Here is a 14,268-nt window from a genome sequence, read left to right on the forward strand (position 1 = left end):
TTTGTCTCTGTATTCCTATCGTATCACTCTCCTCCTGTTTTGTTTTCTTTCACATACATTTTCCCTTCTTTTTTGACGGGTTTCTGGACAGCAAACTCAAAACAAATTCTTTTCATCACAAAAGCGATCTTTGGAATTGACTGACGTAGTCCGAAAGAATTCATGCATCAACTTACGTCACGTATCCGACGTCATCACTTCGCATACCTTGTATTATGGTCTCGGTATTTCGTTGGTACTTCATATTTCCTACTTGTAAAATGACCCTCAAAGCTAACCGAGACTAGTTGAGGCTGTATCAATGCGCCTCGCCAGCAGGTTGTTAAAGGAAAAGTCCAAGGTTTAGGGTCACTTTTGATATGTTGACCCTCTTAATTCATCAACCACAAATGCGTGTGTAAAAATGAACACAAAAGTCCAAAAAGTATACTTTGACTCGTTTGTTGGCTGTTCTGAATCGTTCCATCGCGCGCGCAGTCTTGGCTCATGACCTTGTGCACATACGTGTGCTACGTCACGGGCCTTGAACAACAAATATGGCCGGCTCCAGCAGTGAGGAAGACAAGTGGAATACGGACCGTTTTTCAGCCAGCCTGAGGTTTTACCGTGCCCGTTTGAGCCTCTTCGTCGTCAAAATGCTTTCGAGGCCACAAGGAACTGCTTGAAACAGAGCCAGCATAAGCGGCAATACGAAATGGTATGTGATTTTCTTTGTTGTGATGTTGACACACTAGACTAGTCCGTAGTCGCATAGACCTATATATTAAATATAGGTCCCTGGTAGTCGCTACCTCTTGCAGTGCTAGATCGAAGTCAGGTGTGTTTTTCACAGATCAGTTGATGTGCTTCCACAGATCTGTAAGCATGTAAAGATTATGGATTTATGCTATTATGGTGTTGTTATTTTCCTATCTTTAATCACGGATTTCGTCCTTGAACTGCCCAGTTTAGAATAAATGCTTCCACGGTGATGTTCACACGCGACTATCCTTATTTTCTCTTGGAATTCTGAGTAATTCTTCAGTCACACAACGAAACATGTAGACAGCAAGTTAACATTGCGCAAAGTCTGTTTCTTTCGGACAAAACTGCAATTATCCTGGTATTTTTATTTGCAACAGTAAGACACTACATGACATTGACACCACTAAACAGTGAAACTTATTTCAAATGGCGTTGGGCTGCTTTCATGTGCTAATAGTGATCCTGACATTTTTCTTGCGAAACGGTCAAAGGGAAGTAATAAATGAATTTTGTTTTTTAAACGAGCACACGTGATTTCCGATCTTAAACTAGATCTGAAATCATAAGATTTTCTGAGCAGTGGCGAAACGCTGATGGCGTGATATCGCAAGCCGTTTTGGAAGCAAATAAGCACTGTCAGACATATGCTGAAACACGATTACAGCAGTTCAAACTTTTTGATAATCGATTTTTAGGAGTACGCAATACTACAAAAAGACAATGCGTTAGTGCATAGATCGGTATTCTCAAACGTCACGAACAGACAGTACGTTGCTACTATTTTACTGTAGTAACAAAACCTGACAGTCTCATTAAAAATGTATGGTGTGTGCCGAAAAGCAACCATATGAGATTCAGTCAGTGGGACCCTGAATCTACCTGGGGTTAAATCGGGTTATTGACTCTCATTGCATGACTTTTTAAACTGTGAATGTATGTACTACTGTTCGTGTTGTTTTTGTGATCCACTGCAATTTCTGTGTATACCTTAGAATCTCAAGGTAATTTTTGAACGGGGCATACAGATGATACATGTTGCCATGGTCACAGAGTGATACGTGTATTTTGCTTATCAGGTGTCAGTGCAGAAACTCCAAGAGGGAACTAAATTCGAATATCTGGAAAACCTGCATGAGGAGATAGACAGCCTAACAACACATCCTCCTATGTTTGCTCGGACATCTACTACCTTCAAACTGCATACTATGCGTACACACAGGAATATGGACGACTCAACATTGATCAAAATGAGTAAGTAACACAACACAAACAGATGATTTCCATTATGATAGATTTATTTATCTGAAAGTAAAATTGACCACAGAGTGTACAATTTGTTTTCAAATACGAAAATATCACATTGGGTTAAAAAACAAAACACACCATCAATTATATCGTTAAAACTATTCTTTATTTCTAAACACATACATATATCAGCATAGTTTATTCATGTAAACATCCTCATTTCGGTTCCCAGTCTATCTGAAATCAAGGTAAGATATGCCAGAAAGAATAGCGATCACACAGTGCTTCAGCATGAATTTGAAAACCTGCTCTACGTCACATAGACACAGCGTGTCTTATGATTCTATCCACCCTCTCCAAACAAACACGTACACGTTTTCTCTGGTACGAATGTCTTAAAAGCTCAAACTAAGCTGCTGTTTTATTCTGTCTTGCTTTGCAGGAAATACAGGCACGTCGCTTACCCATAACAGGCAGCTGGTGCGCTAGCGACAGGGGTGTTGCTAGACATTTTCATGTTGGGACATTTGGCCGAAACTGTCAGAAAGCTTTAGGGCATCTTGGAAAAAGTTCGGCTATTATTTTGGCTCATCCAAAGTCACCGCAACATTGAAGCACAAGACTCAAGAGGGGAACACCAATACATACAATCATTGTCTTAGGAACACAGATTACAGGGGCGGAGCAGTTAAGCCAGAGGGGGGGGGGGGATACAACTTGGGACCTGGGGTCCAGGGTCCCGTTTGGGGGTCTGGGGGGCAAAGCCCCTCTGAAGCTGAAGAATTTTAGCTATTTTATAAACAATTTGTGGCTTATCCTTGATTTTAAACAGGATCAACTGGTGTCAGCAGCCACTCATTATTTCTTTTAACATTGGTATTAAATAATGACAATTTATCTTCACTGATATCTGCTCCCGACATCATATAGTATGGTTAGAAGGAAGACATGTCGCATACTGTGACAATTAAAAAAACAATTAACTTCCCCCGGCTTTACAGACAGAAAAAAGAAAAATAATTCACGGACAGAATTTCTTTTCTTTTTTTAGGGGGGGGGGGGCCAGCAACCCCTGTAACACCCCCCCTCCCCTCCCCTAATCCGCCCCTGGATTATATGTTGCATACTGCAACTGAAACAATCAGCTTTGCTGATTTAACAACAACAGACGCCATGCAGTTCTCTGAAACTTTTTCAAACCTTTAACTTTAATTTCTTGAAAGTAAAACTCTTCCAATCTTGTGCAAATCTTGACAAACCTTGAGAAACATGACTGGTAAAACACCAATAAAAGACCGTGTAGGGTGAGCCATTTTGCTTGGAAACCACGATTTGGACGCTTTTTACATTTAGTCAAGTTTTGACTAAATGTTTTAACATAGAGGGGGAATCGAAACGAGGGTCGTGATGTGTGTGTGTGTGTGTGTGTGTGTGTGTGTGTGTGTGTAGAGCGATTCAGACTAAACTACTGGACCGATCTTTATGAAATTTGACATGAGAGTTCCTGGGAATGATATCCCCGGACAGTTTTTTTTATTTTTTCGATAAATACCTTTGATGACGTCATATCCGGCTTTTTGTAAAAGTTGAGGCGGCACTGTCACACCCTCATTTTTCAATCAAATTGATTGAAATTTTGGCAAAGCAATCTTCGACGAAGGCCGGACTTTGGTATTGCATTTCAGCTTGGTGGCTTAAAAAATATTTTATGAATTTGGTCATTAAAAATCGGAAACTTGTCATTAAAATTATTTTTTTTAAACGATCCAAAAACAATTTCATCTTATTCTTCGTCATTTTCTGATTCCAAAAACATATGAGCCTTTGCCAAAAGGTGCCATTTCGGACCCATGTATTTTTGGAAAGCAAGTGTAATTAACTGGATTACCCCAACATGTTTACATGTATTGTGCTTTGAAAAAGGGAGTTTGATGAATGCTTTTTTTAATGTTTTGAAGCCTGTTGTTGTTGTGAATGTTAAATAAAAAATAAAATGTTTTAAACATACACCAGAAACGGCCCCGAAAAATTTTGGACATTTTGGTGTCCTCGGGAAATTTTCGATTTTTCATGGTCTGCATCACTTTATCGGTTTTAATCAGCGTATTTCATACAGTCTAAGCATGCAACTCTTAGTAGAATGTGCAACAATCGTAATTAGAACCAGAATTTACCGAAAACCTCGCCCAGTAAATACCCGGTTATTTTCGAAGGCCTCATGTCCGCAGACCAACTTGTTTACAGATTCGATTTTCGCCGGTCTTGGTGCTTTGAATGGCCGCCATTTTGGATGAAAACGATAGTTTCGTGTTCGAGGAAATAAAAGCAGTGTGTTGCATTTGAGTCAGAATTTGCGAAGTTATTGTATCTAGCAGCTAAAAAGAATCGATGGAGTTTAATGTCCGAAAGTAACGTTTGACACATTTTGTTATTTTTGCAATTTTCACAAAGAAGTTTCGCGAGTATTTTTTTCAAAAGCGTGGAAACCACTAGCTTTGCTTCTTTGGCGTTTCCGGTCACCGATTCGATTAAAATCATGGAGACGACGAGCCGTAAAGTTGAGAAAATATTGTACTGTCTGTTCAGGGTAAGGTGTAGATCTATACGTAACGTTTGACACTTTGTAGATCTAATGTTTGACACTTGCCCATAATTCTTCTCCCGACGAATTGAATTAGCTTATATTATCCCATGACCTGCCTCTTTATCTCTGTTAGCTGAGGAGGTGATTATTCTGAATATTCCATCACAACCATATGGATATCCTATGGATATCCTATGGATATCCCATCACAACCGAGTTTCGATCTCAACTGTCATTGGTCATTGTCTTTGATTTCAGAGTACAATTGAATAATTTATGGAGGTCATCTGCATATTCAGAGTTTACAGATGGACTACTTTTTACAATTAGTCAAGTTTTGACTAAATGTTTTAACGTATAGGGGGGAATCGAGACGAGGGTCGTGGTGTGTGCGTGTGTGTGTGTGTGTGTGTGTGTAGAGCGATTCAGACTAAACTACTGGACCGATCTTTATGAAATTTGACTTGATAGTTCCTGGGTATGATATCCCCAGACTTTTTTTCTTCATTTTTTCTTATAAATGTCTTTGATGACGTCATATCCGGCTTTTCGTGAAAGTTGAGGCGGCACTGTCACGCTCTCATTTTTCAACCAAATTGGTTGAAATTTTGGTCAAGTAATATTCGACGAAGCCCGGACTTCGGTATTGCATTTCAGCGTGGTGGCTTAAAAATTAATTTATGACTTTGGTCATTAAAACTCTGAAAATTGTAAAAAAAAAAAAAAGTTTTTATAAACGATACACATTTACGTTCATCTTATTCTCCATTATTTTCTGATTCCAAAAACATATAAATATGTTATATTTGGATTAAAAACAAGCTCAGAAAATTAAAAATATAAAAATTATTATCAAAATTAAATTTTCGAAATCAATTTAAAAACACTTTCATCTTATTCCTTGTCGGTTCCTGAAGAGAGAGAGAGAGAGAGAGAGAGAGAGAGAGAGAGAGAGAGAGAGAGAGAGAGAGAGAGAGAGAGAGAGAGAGAGAGAGAGAGAGAGAGAGAGAGAGAGAGAGAGAGAGAGAGAGAGTGAGAGAGAGAAAGAGAGAGAGAGAGAATGAGAGAGAGAGAGAGTTTGTTTGTTTGTTTGCTTAACGCCCAGCCGACCACGAAGGGCCACACACACACACACACACACACACACACACACACACACACACACACACACACACACACACACACACACACACACACACACACACACACACAGAACCCGACGACTGAATATGTAAGTGATCCACGTGTGAAAACCAAAACATAACAGCGCGATGACAGCCAACATTTCTATCCCCGACTGACAAACAGTAACACTGCATGCAAACTGACTTGGGTCAACGATCAAACCAGCACGGCCCGAACTGAATTTGTTGCGCTGCCATTATCGTGCGCAATTCTGGTAAAAATATAAACCCGGTATGCCGAATGGAGTATAACGAAAGTCGATGTCAAATATACACAAGGATATTTTAAAATGACTTTCAAAATGTAAAAGCAGATAGCAGACCTTTTTATAAGCAATTTGAATGACTGAATGTCTACATACAAGTCGAATGACGCCGTCCATTATGCTGACAAATGGGAACTAGCTATGCGCATGAATTCATTGACATGAATTTCCGACTGCGGAGGCTTTTGGCAAGCTGAAAACAGGCACGGGCAGGTTTTAGTGGAAAAAGTAAGTGTTTTTAATGAAAACGTCGGAGTAATGGGATAAATAGCTTACACACTCCGAGTTCTGATTATCTTGCATATTGTGTAACCTATATACAACTGCTTGCTACTTTTGGAGGCAAATTTGATTGAAGAAAAATTCGATCCTCTGTTTTTGTTAATATCCGTGTTACGATTCAGGAGGATACGTTCATATCCGTGTAACGATTTAGGAGGAGACATTTATGTCTTTGTAAATATTGTAGCCAAAGCTGAAAAAATGCTTTTGGGTTAGCAGGGGGAAGGAATATTTCCATGAGATTGTTTTAACACCCCCCCCCCCCCCCCTCCCCAACATAAAAAAAAAAATCAAAGTTTTTTTTTTTTAAATTTGGATTTTGCTAGGATTTTACGTACAACTAATTAAAAAAATTCGATTTGATTGAGAACCTTGTTCCAGATGTACCTAGACATTAGGTTAAAACTGTATTCTAAATGTCTGTTTGAATATTGTAGTTATTTTTGACATTTTCATTGATTTCATGTCCACTGACTCCATGTAACACGTGACAGGTAGAACGCAGATTTGACCTGTTTTGAACATGATGTTACTTTTTTTGTGGTGCTTTGATGTTCCATAATTACCTAATCTTCAAAATATGAATGTATCCTAATATCACAGTTGTCATTTATAACATTTTGAATAATTTCATGTCCACTGACACAGTGTAACATGTGACACGTAGAATGCTGTTATGACTTGCTTTTAACATGTTTTGCTATTGTTTCTGTTTTCATATTCCATAAATAACCTAATCTTTAGATTGTAAATGAAAAGTTAGTGTATGTATAACATTCTGGTTGTTATTTCAAATATTATGAATATTTTCATGTCCATCAATATTTTTGTAACACGTGACACCTACAACAACATGTTTAACTAGTTTGAGCAAACTGTAACAACTTTTAGGTATATTTTTAACATGTGTCAGTGTTTCTGTTGAAGTGCTATATTTTATTTTAGGGTTTATACTTCTTGTGGTTACTTAGCAGAAAGTATCAGTTTTGACTTTTATGATGTTTGAGCGTTTTGCGACATTACGTGACACTGCATTCAAGATTTGGCTCCAAATGTACTTTTAAAGACTGATAATGCTTCTGCAGGGTCTGTTTACTAGAAATAAATCATTACCAGTTGTATGAAATGATATTAATGGCTTCTGTGGTCAGTTTTGTTGCACATGTGGCTTTTCTCAAAATTGGCGTTTTATGGCATATTATCAAACCGTACACATTTCCCAAATGCACAAACCATTCTTTTATTACACAAATGTGTTCATCAAAGACTAATGTATCACTTAAAACACACAAAAAAATCAACTGAAAAGGTTTAGTTTGTGACAAATGTCCAAGCACCCCCCCAGCACCTTTTGGCAAAGCCTCATATACATATGTTATATTTGAATTACAAACAAGCTTTAAAAATTAAAAATATGAAAATTATGATTAAAATTAATTGTCCGAAATCGATTTAGAAACAATTTCATCTTATTCCTTGTCGGTCCCTGATTTCAAAAACATATAGATATATGTTTGGATTAAAAACAAACTCAGTACGCTAAAAAGAATAGAGATACAGAAACGCGTGTTATCCTGCTCAGCGCGACCATTACCGCACTATTCTGGCTTGTCGATTTCACTGCCTTTCCCACGAGCGGTGGACTGACGAAACTACGAGTATGCGGTCTTGGTGAAAAAATGCAGTGCGTTCAGTTTCATTCTGTGAGTTCGACAGGTTGACTAAATGTTGTTATTTCACCTTACGCCACTTGTTTTCTCCTCTCTGTGTCTCTGTCTGTGTATCTCTTTCTGCATGTCTGTCTGTCTGTCTGCATCTTTGAGTCTTGGAGACTTGAGTCTTGAGTTTGTTTTATGTGTCTGTCTGTCAGTGTCTCTGTCTCTCTCTGTCTCTCCCTCTCTTTCTCTCTCTTTCACACACCCCTACCATCCCCCATCCCTCCCCACCTCTTTCCCCACCCTATTGTATTCTCACCCCACCCCTTCGACCTCACGCCCCTCCCCCCTTCCCACCTAGTCATCATGCAACATACATCGTTACCATCGAGGACAAAAAAAGAAATAAGTAAGCTTATAACCCCTCGCAAGGAAATCCACGGCCGTACGTGTTTTGCCATTCACAAATAGCTCGTTTCCCTTCAAAAAGCCTATACATTGGAACAGAGAGTAGAAAAAGAAGCCTAAAAGTAGTCAAGGTAAACCGCAGTTCAAGCATTACCTGGCCTAATTGGCAACAATTATCAGACATGGGATTCTTCCGTAAATTTACGGAATTCCGTAAATGTTTAGGCTCCAGGGATCATTCTTGAGATTTGTGCAAATCCGCTGAGAAAATTTTGGGGTATATGTAGGTATAGACCCAAGTTTTTCGGCCGGTCCGCTGATCGCGACGCTCCTTCTTCTTCTTCTTCTTCTGCGTTCGATGTTATCGCGACGCTCCATTCCATACTATTCTTGAACGGTTGGTTCCTAAAACGGTCAGACTGTTGCTGGTCGATCCGTATGGGAACGCGCTCTTTGTCTCCTACAGTCACCGTTTCAACGTAGCCATCGGGGATTCAGTATAAGCATACCGTATGAGAATGATTCGGCGCCATTTTTACATCGCTTCGAGCCACCTGCCAAAATGATGAGGAAGCTAAAGCGAGACGAAACCGTTCTAGCCCGGGAAATTGACCAGCAGAAGTACAAGAAAAATCTCTGGAGATTCGACTGGCTCGATGAAGTTGTATCATTGAGCTGGAAATACGAGAAAGGCCAGAAGACACAAGACGTGAAACTGAAAGTTGGCGATGCTTTTGCTAAAATCAACTTGCCGGGAAAAGCTCAGTGCACTTTGTGCAACGATGTTAATGTTATCAACTACGGCTCCAATGGAAAGACTGCCCTCAAAAGCCACTTGAAAAGCAACAAGCACCTGACTATCCTGAAAACCCAGTCGGGTAATCAGTCAGACTCACTGGGGTCGTTTGGCACCGACAAGGTAAGAACATTGAAACCACACCGTCACACGCCACCACCCCCCACCCACCCCCCGCCTCTCTCTCTCTCTCTCTCTCTCTCTCTCTCTCTCTCTCTCTCTCTCTCTCTCTCTCTCTCTCTCTCTCTCTCTCTCTCTTTCTCCTCATTTTGAGTCTTAGCGTGGGGTGTTGCAGGTAGCTTTGTTTCCTCCTTGGGGATGAAGCTACCAGGGGAAGGGATTGTGTTGGAGGTGCGGGTAGAGGGGTAGCCCTCCCGGTGCTCCCCCTTGGACCTCCCTAGTCTAGGACCCTGGGTCTTCGCGAGGTGGCCATTGTGGCGTAATCCCTCCGGACTAGCATAACGTTTCCCTATCCCAAGACCGACCGTGCGTGGTCTATGACCACATCCTCTACGAGGTGACCCTATCAACTAGGCAGCGAAAGCCCCTAGGCGAAACACGGCGGATCTAGAGGAGAGAACCTCGATAAAAAAATTGAGCTGCCATGAAGACGGAGCATGTTGGCTGAGGACAGCGGGCAGACCTTCTGTGCCGACACCCATCTACAGGAGAAAACCAGGCATGCACGCATCAAACCCAACATGGCCATACAAACGGATAGATAGAGTCTTAGCGTAAAATTAATTTGAGAAACATGGGAAGGAAGAGAAAGGGGGGGGGGGGGCTATGATTAAGCTGAAATATGCATTTCAGGGCCATTTTTGTGTGTCTAAAACACTAAAAACCTTCAGCTTCTGGGGGCTTCGCCCCCAGACGCCGACCAGGGGCGTTGCCCCTGGACCCTACTGGGGGCCTTCTGCGGCCCCCAGGGGAGTTATGCATGAGTGACGTCTAAACGTTTAGGCGGCGTGCAAACAGCGAGTGCCGCCAACCGCAAGGTACACGGTATGCACGGGTGGCGACTACACGCTTGTACCACCGAAACTGGCGACTAAATTTAGACGTGCTCCGGGGGTCGTCTAAATGGTTTACACGCCGACTTCAGTGAACAGAATAGCCATTTTCATGGTTTTCCGCCATCAAAGTCGACGAATTTTTTCGCCGTAATCGTTTTTAGACAGAACCCAATAGTTGGAAGTGCTGGACTAAAAAATTTTTTGTTGTTGCGAGATTCACTACCCTTGTCATATTATTTTAGAACCAACACCGATAAGATTAGCGAAGACATCTTTGATTCGTTTCAGAGCAAAGTAGCACTGACCCATATTTCACTGGTGCCGTTTTTGACTCTCAGCTTTTACGCGACAGGCACCCTCTTGCTCGTTTCATCTTTTGCGCCTCCATTTCTCCACGCTCTCCGTCCCACTGACCCATATTTCACTGCTCTCCGTCTCTGAATAGTCGAACTCCCCGTGCGAGGAAGCGGGAGGATGTTATCGAATGACCCTAGCGCATGCGCAAAAGAAGGAATTCCTCGTTATAAAAATAGATTGACTGGTGACCTTGCTTTACACGGCAACTTGAAAGTCGGCGGTCTGGTCGTCACCCGTGCATACCGACTGAGCGCCTGCGGTAGGCGGCGACTTTCGAATTCAAGTCATGACTTCGCTAAAGTCGGCGTGTACTTTCGACGTCACTCATACATAACACCCCAGACCCCCACCTTCTTTTTCCTTAATTATCACTATTTCTGAATCCCATGTCTGGTCAGGCGGCGTCTACGAGCTAATCCGTCAAAATCCGTGCACAGGGATGAAACGGGTGTGCACTGGGCACACAATACACCTGTGGAAAAGAGGGATATGGAGACGTGCTTTTCTTGTTGCCATTAACACTGGAGTGGCGACAGCCCTATGTGATGGGGCTTATCCCTTTCATAGTCCGCGTCAAGTCATGCACTTTTCGCATCACTACCCTTCGTTTCAGTCCCGTGTTGGCACTGTCGCTCAATCATGCTTATATCAGCTGACACTGTCCCCTCCGCCAAACAAAAACAAGTCGCGTAAGGCGAAATTACTACATTTAGTAAAGCTGTGGAACTCACAGAAAGAAACTGAACGCACTGCATTTTTTACAATGACCGTAGTCCGCCGCTTGTGCAAAACGGAGTGAAACTGACGAGCCTGTTTAGCGCGGTAGTGGTTTCGCTGTGCTGCATAGCACGCATTTCTGTACCTCTCTTCGTTTTAACTTTCTGAGCGTGTTTTTAATCCAAACATAACATATCTATATGTTTTGGGAATCAGGAACCAACACGGACTAAGATGAAATTGTTTTTAAATCGATTTCGGAAATTTAATTTTGATAATAATTTTTATGTTTTTAATTTTCAGAGCTTGTTTTTAATCCAAATAAAATATATGTATATGTTTTTGGAATCAGGAAATGATGTAGAATAAGATGAACGTAAATTTGGATCGTTTTATATAAAAATAAATGTTTATTACAATTTTCAGATTTTTAATGAGCAAAGTCATTAATTAGATTTTAAGCCACCAAGCTGAAATGCGATTTCGAAGTCCGGCCTTCGTCGAAGATTGCTTTACAAAAATTTCAATCAAAATGAGGGTGTGACAGTGCCGCCTCAACTTTTACAAAAAGCCGGATGTGACGTTATCGAAAAAATGAAAAAAACTTGACTAAATGTAAAAACGGTCTGTTTTTTGTGGGTTTTTCTTGGTGGTTACTTTTTACATTTAGTCAAGTTTTGACTAAATGTTTTAACATAGAGGGGGGGAATCGAGACGAGGGTCGTGGTGTGTGTGTGTGTGTGTCTGTGTCTGTGTCTGTGTCTGTGTCTGTGCGTGTGTGTGTATAGAGCGATTCAGAGTGAACTACTGGACCGATCTTTATGAAATTTTTCATGAGAGTTCCTGGGTATGATATCCCCAGACATGTTTTTCATTTTTTCGATAAATGTCTTTTATGACGTCATATCCGGCTTTTTGTAAAAGTTGAGGTGGCACTGTCACACCCTCAATTTTCAATCAAATTGATTGAAATTTTGGCCAAGCAATATTCGACGAAGGCCGGACTTCGGTATTGCATTTCAGCATGGAGGCTTACAAATTAATTAATGACTTTAGTCATTAAAAATCTGAAAATTTTAATTAAAATTATTTTTGTATAAAACGATCTAAAATTACTTTTATTGTATTCTTCATCATGTTCTGATTCCAAAAACATATAAATATGTTATATTCGGATTAAAAACAAGCTCTGAAAATTAAAAATATAAAAATTATGATTAAAATTAAATTTCCAAAATCGTTTTAAAAACCACTTCATCTTATTCCTTGTCAGTTCCTGATTCCATAAACATATAGATATGATATGTTTTGATTAAAAACACGCTCAGAAAGTTAAAACGAAGAGAGGTACAGTAAAGCGTGCTATGAAGCACAGCGCAACCGCTACCGCGCCAAACAGGCTCGTCACTTTCACTGCCTTTTGCGCTAGCGGCGGACTACGTTCAGTTTCATTCTGTGAGTTCCACAGCTTGACTAAATGTAGTAATTTCGCCTTAACGCGACTTGTTTGTTTGCTGTAGTTGTTATTTTTTCCCAAAAAAAAACATTTACGCATTTCTCGTGTGGTTTTCCCCATTCGTCTTTGCTATCTTTACATTTAGTCAAGTTTTGACTAAATGTTTTAACGTAGAGGGGGGAATCGAGACGAGGGTCGTGGTGTATGTGCGTGTGTGTGTGTGTGTGTCTGTCTGTCTGTAAAAAAAGTATTTCTTTTATAAAACGATCCAAATTTACGTTCATCTTATTCTCCATCATTTGCTGATTCCAAAAACATTATAAATATGTTATATTTGGATTAAAAACAAGCTCTGAAAATTAAAAATATAAAAATTATTTTCAAAATTAAATTGTCGAAATCAATTTAAAAACATCTTATTCCTTGTCGGTTCCTGATTCCAAAAACATATAGATATGATATGTTTGGATTAAAAACACGCTCAGAAAGTTAAAACGAAGAGAGGTACAGAAAAGCGTGCTATCCTTCTAAGCGCAACTACTACCCCGCTCTTCTTGTCAATTTCACTGCCTTTGCCATGAGCGGTGGACTGACGATGCTACGGGTATACGGTCTTGCTGCGTTGCATTGCGTTCAGTTTCATTCTGTGAGTTCGACAGCTACTTGACTAAATGTTGTATTTTCGCCTTACGCGACTTGTTCAATCTGCGAGCAGCCGACTCCGAACCCTCAGGGAGCTCGGACTCGCTGCTCGTCACGGAGACGGAGACATCTGACATGTTGGAATAGCTCCAAGCTTGTTCGTTTAGTTTAGTGCTGTCCAGGGGGAGCTCCGCAAGGAAGCTATGATTAAGAAAGAAACCAGGTACTATGTCGTTCATCTAACTCTCGATCATGCTCACAACAAAAACTTACAAAACATACAAAACAAACAGACGAGTGGGACACTGTAGCACAGATATAACAAGACTAAAGGCGAGTCAAGACAGTGCGTACCAGACTTAAAGCAACATACAAATAAGACTGTCAATGACGATGAATCATGAAGAAGACAGAGAGGGAAAGAAGTGAGCTTTATTATTATTTATTTTTTAAATTTGTGTTTATGGAGCGGTATCGAGGCGGTGATATAAGGCCGATGAATCGGCGCGATGAAGAATGAACAATGTCGTCGATGATGATAATAAAAACTAACTCTGGGATAGGGATCACTAAAAAATCTATGTCTATGCTAATTTGGAGAAAAACAAGATGGGGGTCGGGTGCTGGAGTTTTTGAGGGGAAATTTGGAAAAATCAAGTTTAGTAGGCAGAGGGCCCTTGAAAGAATCTGAAAGTCCTAGTCTAGTCGAGTTCGAAAATGGACGCACCAGGCAATAAACCGCCCCTACCTTCTGCCTTCTAAGGCAGGTTTGATTAGGCCTGAAGAAAAGTCCACCACTGTCGAAGTCAATCGCCTCACCGCCTGGGCTTTAAAACTGTGGTAGGCTGTTAGGCCGCTGTCGCTATTGTTGAGCTGTGTTGGCGAAGTAGGTCAGTGGATAGTAGGCTTGACAGTG

General features: G+C 40.7%; 1 long non-coding RNA gene across 1 annotated transcript; it reads left to right on the forward strand.

Annotated features, from left to right (window-relative positions):
* Positions 1-11: 11 nt before the first annotated feature.
* On the forward strand, positions 12-3,316 carry LOC138958156 (uncharacterized). The gene is made up of 3 exons (XR_011453319.1): positions 12-697; positions 1,821-1,995; positions 2,432-3,316. It is a non-coding gene; the product is annotated as an uncharacterized lncRNA (long non-coding RNA).
* The last annotated feature ends 10,952 nt before the right edge of the window (positions 3,317-14,268 follow it).

Source organism: Littorina saxatilis, linkage group LG2 (genome assembly GCF_037325665.1).
Source record: "Littorina saxatilis isolate snail1 linkage group LG2, US_GU_Lsax_2.0, whole genome shotgun sequence".
NCBI lineage: Eukaryota > Metazoa > Mollusca > Gastropoda > Littorinimorpha > Littorinidae > Littorina > Littorina saxatilis.